Genomic DNA, 15,001 nt, shown 5'->3' on the forward strand with positions numbered 1-15,001 from the left:
AGTGAATAGTATTGATGTGTGTAAAAGAGGAGGAACCAATAGGCAGTGTTTTAAATTTTCATAGTTAGTATGTGTGTTAGAGAGTGTTGTGCCGAGTTTGTAGTAAAGAGTGTGCTTTTGAGAGTGTGTGTTCTAAAGATTTGGAGTTAACAAATTTGTTATAGAATGTATGTTATAGTGCTCTGAAGAGTGTTTCTTACAGTGTGTGTGATAGATACTGCGTTTGATAGTGTGTGGTTGCACTTGACTATTACATGTACTTGCTAATACGCATCAAAAAATTTCCTTATAAGCTATGTACCTCAGATATTGTTCCTAATATGCTCATTAACGACCGTAAGTTTGCCTTTCTTATTGTTTTTATTGGAGAAATCGGTGGAGCAGGTGGCTGTAGTATGTATTCTGCTTCCTGGATCATTTGTTGTGGAATTGTTAATGGTGGCATTCGGGAAATCTTTGTTTGTTTGGTTCAGATTATCACATTGTTCTTGTTGATAAAATTTCTAATTATAATCCCATTTCCTTCCTTTGTCTGTTTGAAAAAAATCTTCGTTGTAGCAAGTTCCTTTAATTGACCCACTTTCATCAGCTAGAGCCATATGGTGTAAAACCTTATTTTCTTGCTTAGCGTTTTTGTAGTTTGTTTTCGGTGAGCATTTCACTATGTTAGCTCTTATTGCTTTTTGATAAGGTTTGCTTTCTTCTTGTTTTGTCTGCTTAATTTCTTGTATAGAAATCATCTGCAATGAGAGAAAAATGTGAGCAGACATTCTGAATATAACATGTAAAGAAAGGAAATCTCTGAAAGAAAAGAACATATCCAATGATAAATTATGCTTGTTAAACTGCTACCCATAATGCTTTGTGATCACTATAGTAGGACTCTAATATACCAAAGTGAGTTACATTTACATTAGCATATATATATGATCTAATGTTGAATTGTAGTCTGTTGTGTAGGTTTGTATTTTTTGGTGACATTGGAATTGGGTTTGCATGTATTCTAATAGTAGTGTTGTGTTGTGCGATACTTGTGTTAAATCTATGTTGAAGTCACCCATTATTATATATCTATAATCCGGGTAAAAGTTTAAAATGCTAGTTAATACTTGCAAAAGTTTTTGTAGTTCTACATGTGGTGGTTTGTATAATATTACAAATAAGTAGTCACAATTGTTCAGAAGTAAAGTAAAATGTACAATGTCAATTTCGTGTTGTGTTTCATAAATTGGCAACAAGGAAATATTTGGCTTGTAATAAATAGCGATTCCATGCTTAGTATGCTGATTATGGAATTTATCAAATATTATTAGGTGATAGTGTTGAATTAATAATGAATTGCTGTCTCCTTTCCTAGTTGTGTTTATTTCAGTGAGACATATAATATCTGCATTCATGATATTTGTGTCGGCTTGTATAGCTTTGTAATTTTTTTGCAGTGAACGTATGTTATGTACAATAATATTAAAGTTTTGCAGATAGTTACATAATTGGGGTACTGATATTTCCAATTGCATATGTGCCCTTAATCGGGCCATTTCTTCATGAACTTTTGGGTGTACAACTATTTTGTCTTGCTGAAAGCTCTTAATATATATGTTTTCTAATGATTTTGCTCTGCTTAAAGCAACATAATGCAAATGATGTATTTTGCTATTGTTAAAATGGATGTAAAGTGGTTCAATAGTTTCTCCTTGTGTTCTATGTATAGCACGTGCAGATGATTGGCGTAGTGGGAATTGCTTGCGTATAATTGTTATACATTTTTTTGTAAATTGAAAATGTCTAGAGATAGCATGAATTGGTGTCCAATGAGGCAAAATGTTATTACAATATATGTGGCTATTTTCCTGTCTTGTCAATTTAGCAACAGTTTCCTTATGAAAAAGAATCCATATCACATTAGGGACGCTATTGATAGTTTCTACTAATTCAACTATACCTGTAGCACCATTTGTTAAGCCATCATTAACATTTATATTGCAAGTTAGATCGTATCGTAATTTTAATGCAATATTTAATATGAATGGCAGGCCCATGGTCTTAGTTGGATCTGTAGGTAATTGCATTAGTATTTTTTTTTAAACTATTTCGCTTAGGTCAGATGCCACTGTATCTATAGCGGTTGATGTGTAAACAGGATAATTTATTATGTGTTGTAATAAAACTTCATTATTAATGTTATTAACTTCTTTGTTTGTTGCCATAATATAAGGGATGGTTTTGGTAATGTTTTGGGGTGGGTCTAATTTGCGTGTTTGTACTTGTATTATATCGGCATTTGTTTATTTTCCTTCTCTTAATCTGTTTAGTAGTTGAGCAAATGGTAAGTCATTTAGCTGCCTCATAATTTTTGTTAACTCAAACAACTTAAAGTGTGTTTGCCATAAATTCGTACTTACTGGTCTGTATGAATGCCTAGAATTTTCAAATATGTATGTGTCAAAAACTGGTTTTAATTGATAAAAATCTCCAATTGTTAATATGGATATTCCACCAAAAGGGAGGTTGGACATTTTTATTTCTTGTAACCTATTATGTATGAAATTGAAAAGATTTGCCCCTACCATTGATATTTCATCAATTATTAGCAATTTAAGATGTAGTAATTCATTTTGTAGTGCACTCCTGTTCTCATTAGTTAGTGGTTTATGAGTCAGCATTTGTGAAACTGGTATTTTAAATGTACTATGTAGCGTTTTACCATGAATGTTATATGCTGCTTTGCCTGTTGGAGCTGTAAGCAATACATAAATGTTATCTGGATTGTCTCCTGCTTTGGTATTGTAATAGCGTAGTAAGGTTTGGTAAAGGGCTGTAATAAGGAAGCTTTTGCCTACTCCTGCACCACCTGTACAAAATGTATAGCAAGGTATTTCTTTTGTTTTTATCCAATGCAAGTGATGGTATATAAAGTTAAGTTGTTCATTTGTAAGATTTAGCATCAAACTGTGATATTGGTCATTTGGCATTATAATATTGGTCAAAAGTTCATCATTACTTGTACTTCTAATGCCTAAATCAAAAGACAAGTCATATAATAGTGGTTCATTCACTTGAACTTCAGGACATATGTTATCATCGGTTTCTATATCCATTGGAGGTATAAGTAATGTGTCTAATGTACAGTCTTCATTGGTATTAGGTGTTAATGGGGTATTATGCTTATTATACTTATGATGATTAAAGTCAACTATGTTTTGAATTTCTAGGTATTTTTCATAATATGTTCCCTTATTACCAATAATTAGATTTTCTACTCTCCAGGGGTAATAAAGCATTAACAATTCTCTATAATAATTTTCTGGGTCATTTCTTTTGTTAAATCTGCAATAGCGAATTATTTTCTGTTTTTTGCGTTTTGTATAGTCTGGTTCTGCAGTTTCATTTGGTATATTAATTTCAAGTTCTTCCTCATCTGAGCTATAAAAGTTATTTTCTGTGAGGAAATTGTCATGGTCGGTTTCATTTTTCCGCTTTCTACTTTTATTATTTTCATTATACATAGATGCATAGTCAGCTAATGTACATGTTTCTAATTCTGTAGGACGTTTGCCGTACCTTACTATAACATTATCATATTATATGTGATTGGATGTATCTGGTAACAAATTTATAGTTTCATTGTCTTTTAATAAGTAGGTACGCTTTTCTGGAGGGCTTGTATTAATGAAAACATAAGATCTAGAACTTTCGCGTAAAGGAATTTGAAGTATAAGATATGCTGCTTCTTGTGCACTTATTTCTGTACAGTTTAGGAATTTGTTACCTATATGCTTAAGTTGATCTTTTAGACTTGGATTGTGATAAACTTCTTTTGCTGCTTGTGCAATTATCTTGCTCATGCCACGCTGCGATTTACTAATATACGATACTATATATACGCACATGCATATGCGTCTAAGATGTACTGTATATCAATGTTTGCTTGCCATGCTTGTAAAATCGTAGTATTGTAGTTATTAATAAAGCATTCCGCTGGTGTTCTTTTTAGGAAAATTGAATTTTTTTCTATAATGCACCGCATACATATAACATATTGTTTTAGATCTAGTTGCATAGAATCTAAAAACTGACGAAAGGTATAATTTGGGAAGTCTTGTGTGCTCATAGTCAGGTGTATTAGTTCAATTTGCTGTAAGAGCTCTTGATCAGTTTTGTCTAGTGCTAATGGTTCTAGTATAAAAGTTTCTGGCATTGGATATTTTGGGTACTGGTATTTGCAGGTTCTTTTATGTTTAATACGGCAATTTTTGGTATGCCCGTGCCTTTGCAGGGGTAATAAAGGCTCTACATTTGGATCTTGTGTTTTTGCACATGTTATATATTTATCTATAAAAGCAGTAACTGCATTAGGTTCAGAAGTTTCATATTGTGGAGCATTTTCAATCCATATTATTGCATGTATATGTGGGGATCCTCTTTGTTGGAATTCTACTCTATAAAAGTAATCTATAATCTTGCCAATTGGGTTACTTTCATGCAATAAAATACAATTAAATAATTTTCTAACTTGAAAGTCAAAATGTCTAGCACAAGTAATAGGATTTCGTTGTATAAATTTGCATTTTGCCTCCCATGACATATTTTGGAATTCTTCTTCTGTGCATTGTGTTTTTTTCTCAGTACATAATAGTATGTTACTTAAATGATACCATTTCGTTTCTGCTGCTGATAAAGTTAAAAAAAAATGTTGGTATTCCTAATTGTCTAATCATAGCAAATAAGTCTTTTTTGCATTGCTCCCAATATGGTGGCGAGCTATGTATAGTTTTCAGTATTTTGTATCCCTCATTAAATTGGAAAATGCTGTCTAATTTCTGTTTTATGTCTTTTGCTGTAATAATAGTACCATTGTTAAAGTATTTTCTAAGTGACATATATATTTTACTCTGTATTTGCTTAATATGCAACTTTTTCAATTTAAAGAAAACATTTGTTATGGACTTAGCTACTCTTTGATCATTACTTCTTAATTCCCATTGACTTATTGTACTGTAATGTATTGGTACATGCCTTTCTTTATTTGTTGGCCTTCGCTTCCCACAAAATATTGTAGGGAAAGCTAAATATTCTGAATCTTTGTCTTCATATAGACCTCTTGGTGTGTTATATTCAGCAGGTGCTAAATTTATAATATTAATGCTTTCTGTAGTTATAGTTTCATTAGTTAGCATAGTATCTAAATTCCCTGCTGCAACGTTGTCTGAGGAATCTGATGTATTGTTTGTATCAGAAGTGTCATTACAAGGTGGTATATTTGCTGGTGTATATTCCCAATCGGGATTAACGGTGACTCCATATTCTTGAAACATACTGCTAGTAGTTGCTAAATATAGAGCTGCACGCTTTACTTTGTTTGGTCTAACATTTTCGAAATGGGTATAGGATTTGTAGCTTAATTTTCTTTTTAATTTTATGGGAATTGTCATGTTATCATTAATTTGCCTTGGTAAAACAGTGACAGTTGTCATAACATCGGCAGGGACGTTAACTACTGCACCAGAGTGAGATTTTTGAAAGCCACGCGGAAGTGTTCTAATTTGTAAAAAAGGAATTCTTGGTGATACTAATCTCTCTTCTAAATTATGCCAGTGTAATTCTGGTGGTATATCAGGAAATGTCATCCCATTATAGAAAGAACAAGGTGGTATTTTATCCTTGGCAATATATTTGTAGCATGTTCTACATATATCTTCAGTTTGATATTTGCTAATGTTACATTCGATGAATTTTGCCCTTTTTTTATATTGTGCGTTTTTTGTAAACTTTGTTTATGCCATAATTGATTGCAAATAGTGCAAGCATACTCTGGGCCATATCTAATTTGTGCATGGAAACTACTAATTATGGCATTTGTTGTGAATGATGCTATATCTGTATCATTGTTAAGTGGATTTTCTGGTTCTTGTGTATGCATTCTTTTTCTGTTCCTGTTATTTTGTTGGACTTCTATTGTAGTTGGTTGATTGTGAATTTCAGCATCAGATGTAAATGTGCTAGTTAGTACATTGGTATTGTTAATAGCTATGTTAGAGCCAATATTACTTCCGGTTGTGGAAATCTCTGTATGTATTTGACTATTGCTGTTGAGTGTTTCTCTAATTGTATGTTCTACCTGTAAGTCTATTGGTGTGATATGTGGTAATGCCTTCGGAGCTATGTTTGTAGTATGGACATTAATGTTTTTTATAGTTTTCAGTTTTTTTTTCCTATGATTTCTTTGTGTTACCTTAAGTGACAATTTGGCAATTGAGTTTATTTGAACTGGAGTGAAGTATAAAGTAATACTTAGTGAATTTGTTACCTTGTCTTGAAGAGCTAACTTTATGATGTATTCAATAAGTTGATTAGGGGACTCAATTTCTATAGCAATACATGTCCCATTAGCATGAGGTATTACTTTCTCATTTTGGCTATTTGGATTAAATATAAAGTATGCATGGATAGTTTTGAATATCGAAATAGTATATGTATTTAAACAAACTAATATACCATTTTGCAAATCAATTGAAGTCATGGTTGTCAAAAACTTGGTGTTTTGCATTTCTGCTTCTTTTACCTCACTTCTAAAGCATTTTTTTTAGCTTAATTGCATATATAATGTTCTTGTGATCTATGTAATTGGATAAATATTGTGGCTGCATACAATTATCTTTATTACCAGACTGCATTTTAATATAAAGAGCATCTCCGAGATACATAATAGATTGCAAGTCTAGACTATCCCAACTATCTGCGGGTTTACAGTTGTTATGTAGAATAGCAAATGGACTATTTTGTAGAGATTGTGCACATCTTGATGGTAGTCTAATATCTGTTTGTGTGTGCTGTTTGTTTGTACTATTTAATACATTTATATTTTGTTGTGTTTCTGCTAAAAAAGTTTTGCCTATGTTGTTATTCTTGATGGTTTTTTGCCTCTGGGACAATATGCCATTGGTGGCACTTTGTGGAACAATTATTTTGTTACTATCAGTATGAGGTATGTTTGTAGGATGGGAACTATGTGTATATGTGTTAGTATGCAAATCACTTGTTGAGGCTGTCAGATTTTGTGTATGTATGTTTATTGTCTTACTACTTGTGATTTCTGTGTTGTGTTTAAGTGTATTTGTAAGTATACTTGCATATGTAGTACTATTATAATGTGAGACACTAGTATATTGTGGTGTATCTATGCTATTGCAGGTAGGTAGAGGCAGTTGCGCAGATGCTAGAGGTAAAAGAGCATGTGGTTTTGTCCGAGTATGTTGAGTATTAGCTAATGATGATGATGGCTGTTGTGTATTTACAAGAGTGCTTGTCTTTGATTCCCGGAGAAAATGTTTTTCAGTTTCTATGCAAGTTTTCAATTTCTGTGTGAAAAAATCTGTACATGCTCCAGTAGAATGTACATAAATATGTTTTTTTAATATGGAACTTGTATTTTGTTCTGTTATGAGCATTGCCTTATGTAGTGAACGTTTTTTAATTGTACTTATATATATTGGAGTCAATTCATACGGTAAGTAATTTGTATTGGGTCGCTTTAGACTATATGCCAGATTTGTAATGTACTCTATAAGTCCTTCAAATGATATTTGTATGGTAATGCATGTTCCATTTGGGCGAGGCATTCCTGTGTTATCGCGGCTATGTGAGTCAAATACAAAGTATGAATTTTCATTGTGCATAATGGCTATAACATACATATCCATGCAAAGTAAAACACCGCGATGTAAATTTAGTGCAGCTCTTAATACTGTTTGCATATTTGGTGAAGATGGGTCAAAATGTTTCAGTATGTCCCCATAAGAAGGTTGTTTAAGCGTAAGGGAATAGATAGTGTTATTGTGTTGTATATAATTTGGTAAATTATCCGGATGCATAAGGTGTTCTTTATTAATGGAATGCATATCTATATATAAAGCATCCCCCAAGTCCATAATGGCATGTAAATCTTCTACAGTCCATGTATTTGCAGGTTTGTAGCAATTGTGTATGATTGCAAATGTGCTGTTTGGCAAACATTGTTTACCTCGCGAAGTAGGGGAAAATTTGGTATGCCCTTGATGATAAGTTGCTTGCAGTATTTCCATTATATTGATTGTAACACAGAAATAATTTTGAAATAAACTGCTGGCCAAAAACTAACTATGATATGCCTGTATTTTAGTGTTCAATGTATGCTGTATTTTAGTGTTGCAATTATATTATATGGATTATATATATATATATATATATATATATATATATATATATATATATATATATATATATATCTATATATATATATATAAATATAATGGTAACTAGTCTATATATTTATATATATCTACTTTTGAGCTTTCCTGAGTATTTACTTTTTAGTTTTGTAGATAAACAAGTCTTAATCAACTTTTCCTGTGCTGTTAATACTACTAAGGAATTAAGAACAGATGTTGTTTAGCCAACCTATTTTTGTTCAGTTTATTTCTTTAAGCTATATGCATAAGATATTAAACTGAATTGAAGTGTTGTCTATGTATGCACTTAGTGTGTGTTTATATATGCTTTTAGTTCGTTTTCACGAACGGTCTGCTTTAAGCAAAGCCCAGTGACTATTAAGTAGCATGCGAATGATATTTTATGAACTTGTAAGTACTAGCGTTAATAAACTGCTTTTCTAATTGTAAGAGGCATGTTTTAGCTATAGCGTGTCTAGGTTATGCATGAAAAAAAAAGTTTATATTTCTAAAAGTATATATATATATATTCTAATGATTTTAATTAATTTGTATTGGTCATAGGCAGATAGGTTAACAAAATAGTAAGATACTTTCACCTTGATGCCTTGATAAGGAATGAGCAGCTTGCCACAGCGATCTAGGGAAGAACAAAAACCAGTATTAATGATGACTTAGCATATTAGTATTCAGAAAGTTGGCAATTGGGAAGAAATTATGAAAGTTTTTTGTAGTAATAGCATTATTGAGTTAGTAGTAAGAATAGTGTAGCATAGAGCGCATTATAGTATATGTAGCTAAGTATGTAGTAAACATAGTTTAGTAGAGATTTATAAAGCGTGTGTTGTAGAAAGTCCTAAGAAAAAAACATACACCAAAAATTTTGTGGGAAATATGAAAAGAGTAATACAGGTGTAATAATACGTAGATACTTTGTAGCGGAAGCTTGCTGTAGAGTATGCTAGAGAAAGTGTGGTGGAATGTAGTATAGTATAGAGAATGTATAGCAGTTAAAGTGTACATCAAGAATGTGGAGTGGAATGTTTACAAAAGAGTAGTAGAGTGTGTTTATCAGAGTGATTTATTGCAATAGTAGTGTGAAGTAGGAGAAATAGCAATGCAGGAAAGTGCTGAGAAAAGTTGGCAGTGCCTCACGTAAGTCACCCCATGGGAGTATAGGTTTTGCTTTTGCAAACATACTCACTTTTTCATCATCAGCGATTGCCAACTTAGAGTAGGAAACTGTGTAAAAGAAATTAACAAAGAGAAGAAAGCGAAGAATAGAGAGAGAATAGTATATATGATGTGATTGAAAGAGTAGTAGGAGCAGTGTATGTAGTAAAGATTAAGTAGTAAAGGACAGTAGGAAGTGTAATAAAGTAAAGAACTGTAACTTTAGTATTTAGTGGTTATTAGAATGCATAGAGTATATGTTGTGTTAAGTAGTAGGGGGGGATATTTAAATGTGTGGAATAGAGGATGTGTGCTGTAGAGTATGTGTTATAAAGTGAGCACTAAGAGTATGTATTTGAGTGCGTGTGGTACCGGGTGCAAAGAATATAAAAGCTATAAAAGGTTGTGTGGTGTGAAGAGTGTGTGTGAGGCCGAGAGTGCGCGGGGTTGAAAGTTTGCGGGGCCGAGAGTGCGCGGAGTTGAGAGTGTGCGGGGCCGAGAGTCGTCTGAGGGACAGAGTGTGGCAGAGAAAGAGTGTGGCAGAGAAAGAGTGTGGCAGAGAGAGAGTGTGGCAGAGAGAGAGTGTGGCAGAGAGAGAGTGTGGCAGAGAGAGAGTGTGACAGAGAGAGAGTGTGGCAGAGAGAGAGTGCAGCAGAGAGAGAGTGCGGCAGAGAGAGAGTGCGGCAGAGAGAGAGTGCGGCAGAGAGAGCGTGCGGCAGAGAGCGTGCGGCAGAGAGCGTGTGGCAGAGAGCGTGTGGCAGAGCGTGTGGCAGAGCGTGTGGCAGAGCGTGTGGAAGAGCGTGTGGAAGAGAGCGTGTGGCAGAGCGTGTGGAAGAGCGTGTGGAAGGGAGCATGTGGAAGAGAGCGTGTAGAAGAGAGCATGTGGAAGGGAGAGGGTATGGAAGAGAGCGTGTGGAAGAGATGGTATGGAAGAGAGGGTATGGAAGAGAGGGTATGGAAGAGAGCGTGTGGAAGAGATGGTATGGAAGAGAGCGTGTGGAAGAGAGCGTGTGGAAGAGAGCGTGTGAAAGAGAACGTGTGGAAGAGAGAGTATGGCAGAAGGGGTGTGTGTTAAGAGTATGCAACAATTATGAATTTGGGCAGTTTTTATTGTAGGTCTGCCCTGACCTGTGCATCTGTGCATTGTTATGCAAGCAGTATTTTTGGTGGTGTGGTTTCTCTTTTTTTTGTGTTCCAGGTAAGCTATCTTGTTTATGTTTCTTATATAATGTTTTTTTCCTGTTTTTGATATGCCTTCCCCGGCCCATGCCATCTCTGTGCAGTGTCATGCATGGAGTGCTTTGGCCAGTATGTATGATGCTGTTTGTGGGTCTTAGTTAAGAAACATAGGCAAAATGGCTTACCTAAGGTTTTTTTTCTGTTTTATGTACAGGTTTAGCTCAGCTCATGGATAGAGAGTAAGTATTACATTGTGTATGTTAGCTTACCATGTATAGCACAGTAATTTTGGTGATGGTTGGCTGCACAAAGTTTTCAAAAATTGCTTTGCGACTTTCTTTACTTAGTAACACTGGCTTATCTAGTATAATGCTGTTTTCAACTTGTTATCTCTCTGTATTTTGTAATATACTGCACAGACTCAGTTACACACCCATACACATACACACACACACTGCTTCCTTTGATCAGCAATTTGTTTGTTACATCTTGTCTATGTTTCTTATCTAACTATTTTTTTCAGTTGTTTTACAGGGCTTCACCGGTCCGTGACGTCCTTGTGCAGCGTTGTACATTCTTCTTTAAGGTAAAAATAAGAGTTATTCTAATTTATTTTGTTTATAGGGTTTTTGATTGCTGTTCTTATTTTGGTGTTTTCCCATTACTTTGTGCAGTCTTTAATTAGTAATGTTTATTTCAATATATATCTCATGTTTTTGGTTTGATAGTAATACAGGTGTTTCTTGACGAAAGTGCTGTTATATGTATTTGGTGTGGAATTCATTATTTGATTTTAGCAGGGTGGGGCACGTTTTTTATTGAATCTGCTGTTGTCAGAGTGTTTCATTCATTTCTGGATGTCACGGTCGGCGGAGCGCAGCTGCAAACAGGGGAGTGCAATCTTTGTAGCAGTTTTATGTTCTTTTTGGGATTCAGCGTCATCTGAAGGTAAGTTACAGGTCTACTGTGGTCCTTAGCGTAGGCGTGTAGCATTGTATATGGAATACTTTGCCTGTGATGTATGCTGTTGGTTGTGGGTATTAGGTAAGCCATCTTGTCTATGTTTTTTATTTATTATGTAGTAAGAGATTGTGGCAGAGAGCGTGTGGCAGAGAGCATGTGGCAGAGAGCGCGTGCCAAAGAGCACGTGGCATAGAGCGTGTGGCATAGAGCATGTGGCATAAAGCGTGTGGCATAGAGCGTGTGGCATAGACCGCGTGGCATAGAGCGTGTGGCATAGAGCGCGTGCCAAAGAGCGCGTGGCAAAGAGCGCGTGGCAAAGAGCTCGCGGCAAAGAGCACGTGGCAAAGAGCGCATGGCAAAGAGCGCGTGCCAAAGAGCGCGTGCCAAAGAGCGCATGGTAAAGAGCGCATGGTAAAGAGTGTTTGTAGAGAAATAAAGTGTATTACTGTTGGAAACATAGAGATAGGTAACGTAAAAATTTGGAGAAAAAGTTGAGTGTTTCATGTAAGTAACACTATTGGGGTTTGCAGATTAATTCTCACCTGTATGCTCACTTTCTCATCGTTACCTTTTGGCAATGTTTAGCTTGAAAGTATAAAAAAATAAGGAGTAAAAAGAGGAGAGTAAAGAACAATGCTAGCAGAAATGTAAGCACTAACTATGATGTATGTAGAGGAGGTGTGCATAAAAATGTGTGCAGTAGAGTGTGTGTTTTAAAAGATCGTGTGCCAAATAGTGCGTGTCAAAGAGTACATGGCAAAGAGTTCATGGCAAAGAGTGCATGGGAAAGAGTGCATGGGAAAGAGTGCATGGGAAAGAGTGCATGGGAAAGAGTGCATGGGAAAGAGTGCATGGGAAAGAGTGTATGGGAAAGAGTGTATGGAAAAGAGTGCATGGGAAAGAGTGCATGGGAAAGAGTGCATGGGAAAGAGTGCATGGGAAAGAGTGCATGCAGAGAAATAAAGTATATTACTGCTGAAAACATAGAGATAGCTAAAGTAAAAAGTTGCAGAAAAAGTTGACAGTGCCTCACGTAAGTAACACCATGGGAGTTTGCAGATTGGTTCTCACCTGCATGCTCACTTTCTCATCAGTACCTTTTGGCAACTTATAGCTTAAAATTATAAAAAAATAAGGAGCGAAAATAGGAGAGTAAAGAATAGAAAGTGTGTAGTGTATATGAAGCAATACAAAGAGTAGTAGGAGTAGTGTATGTAGTGTAGACCAAACAGTAAAGCATAGTACTGAGGGGAATGAATCTATTAGAAATGTAAGCATTAATTATGATGTATGTAAAGGTGTGCTTAAAAATGTGTGCAGTACATTGTGTGTGTTAAAAGATTGCATGCCAAAGAGTGCGTGCCAAAGAGTGCATGGTAAATAGTGCATGGTAAATAGTGCATGGTAAATAGTGCATGGTCAAGAGTGCGTGCCAAAGAGTGCGTGCCAAAGAGTGCGTGCCAAAGAGTGCGTGGGAAAGAGTGCATGGGAAAGAGTGCATGGGAAAGAATGCATGGGAAAGAGTGCATGTGAAAGAGTGCATGGTAAAGAGTGCATGGTAAAGAGTGCGTGATAAAGAATGCGTGGGAAAGAGTACGTGGGAAAGAGTGCGTGGGAAAGAGTGTGTGGTAAAGAGTGCGTGGGAAAGAGTGCGTTGGAAAGAGTGCGTTGGAAAGAGTGCCTGGGAAAGAGCGCGTGGGAAAGAGTGCATGGGAAAGAGAGCATGGGAAAGAGTGCATGGGAAAGAATGCATGGGAAAGAGTGCATGGGAAAGAGTGCATGGGAAAGAGTGCATGGGAAAGAGTGCATGGGAAAGAGTGCATGGTAAAGAGTGCATGGTAAAGAGTGCGTGCCAAAGAGTGCATGGTAAAGAGTGCATGGTATAGAGTGCATGGCAAAGAGTGCATGTGAAAGAGTGCATGTGAAAGAGTGCATAGGAAAGAGTGCATGGGAAAGAGTGCATGGGAAAGAGTGCCTATTAAAGAGTGCATGGGAAAGAGTGCATGGGAAAGAGGGCCTATTAAAGAGTGCATGTAGAAAAATAAAGTATATTACTGTTGAGATAGTTAAAGTAAAAAGTTGCAGAAAAAGTTGACAGTGCCTCACGTAAGTAACACCATTGGAGTTTGCAGTTTGGTTCTCACTTGCATGCTCACTTTCTCATCATCAGCTATTGTCAACTTATAGCTTGAAAGTGTGAAAAAGCAAGGGAAAAAAAGAGGAGAATAAAGATGTAAGCATTAGCTGCGGTGCATGTTGAGGAGATGTGCATATAAATGTGTACAGTAGGTAGTATGTGAAAGAGTATGTGAAAAGCTAGTGTGTGCTAGAGTGTGTGGCAGAGAGTATGTAGCAGAGAGTATGTAGCAGAGAGTATGTGGCACAGAGCCTGTGGCACAGAGCGCGTGCAACAGAGCGCGTGCAACAGAGCACGTGCAACAGAGCGCGTGCAACATAATGTCACGCGCTAAGTTACACACGCTAAGTTACACGCGCTAAGTCACATGCGCTAAGTCACACGCGCTAAGTTACACGTGCTAAGTTACACGTGCTAAGTTACACACGCTAAGTCACACACGCTAAGTCACACAATGAGTGTGTGTTGTAGAGAGTGGATGGAAGAGAGTGTGAATGAGAATGTGGGATAAAGAGTGTGTGGTGTGGAATGTGTAATGGAGAGTGCATGGTGGAAAGTGCATGGTGGAAAGTGCATGGTATGGAGTGTGTGCTATTACTATTGAAAACATAGAGATAGTAAAAGTAAAAAGTTGCAGAAAAAGTTGACAGTGCCTCACGTAAGTAACACCATTGGAGTTTGCAGATTGGTTCTCACCTGCATGCTCACTTTCTCATCATCAGCTATTGTCAACTTATAGCTTGAAAGTGTTAAGAAGGAGGAGAATAAAGAAGAAACCGTGTGTAGTATACATGAAGGAGTAGAGAGAGTAGTAAGAGTAGTGTCTGTAGTGTAGACCAAATAATAAAGCATAGGATAATAAAGCTAGTAGAGATGTAAGCATTAGCTGTGGTGCATGTTGAGGAGATGTGCATAAAAATGTGTACAGTAGGTAGTATGTGAAAGAGTATGTGAAAAGCTAGTGTGTGCTAGAGTGTGTGGCAGAGAGTATGTAGCAGAGAGTATGTAGCAGAGAGTATGTGGCAGAGAGTGAGTGGCAGAGAGCCTGTGGCACAGAGCCTGTGGCACAGAGCCTGTGGCACAGAGCCTGTGGCACAGAGCGTGTGCAACAGAGCGCGTGCAACAGAGCGTGTGCAACATAATGTCACACGCGCTAAGTTACACGTGCTAAGTTACACGCGCTAAGTTACACGCGCTAAGTTACACGCGCCAAGTCACACGCGCTAAGTTACACGCGCTAAGTCACACAATGAGTGTGTGTTGTAGAGAGTGGATGGAAGAGAGTGTGAATGAGAATGTGGGATAAAGAGTGTGTGGTGTGTAATGTGTAATGGAGAGTGCA

The 15,001-nt window shown here is 36.4% G+C and overlaps 1 protein-coding gene and 1 long non-coding RNA gene across 2 annotated transcripts in view; one reads left to right on the forward strand and one right to left on the reverse strand.

Annotated features, from left to right (window-relative positions):
* LOC146871866 (synaptonemal complex protein 1-like) overlaps positions 1-15,001 on the reverse strand; it is a 2,219,271-nt gene that overhangs the window by 1,199,918 nt on the left and 1,004,352 nt on the right. The window lies entirely within an intron of this gene.
* The window catches only part of LOC146871868 (uncharacterized), a 34,469-nt gene continuing 30,144 nt past the window's right edge, over positions 10,677-15,001 (forward strand). The window contains exons 1-2 of the long non-coding RNA XR_014981203.1: positions 10,677-10,798; positions 11,083-11,145. This is a non-coding gene — a long non-coding RNA (uncharacterized LOC146871868). The remainder of the gene's footprint in view (positions 10,799-11,082; positions 11,146-15,001) is intronic.

The sequence above is a fragment of the Triturus cristatus genome, chromosome 1_1 (assembly GCF_964204655.1).
Source record: "Triturus cristatus chromosome 1_1, aTriCri1.1, whole genome shotgun sequence".
NCBI lineage: Eukaryota > Metazoa > Chordata > Amphibia > Caudata > Salamandridae > Triturus > Triturus cristatus.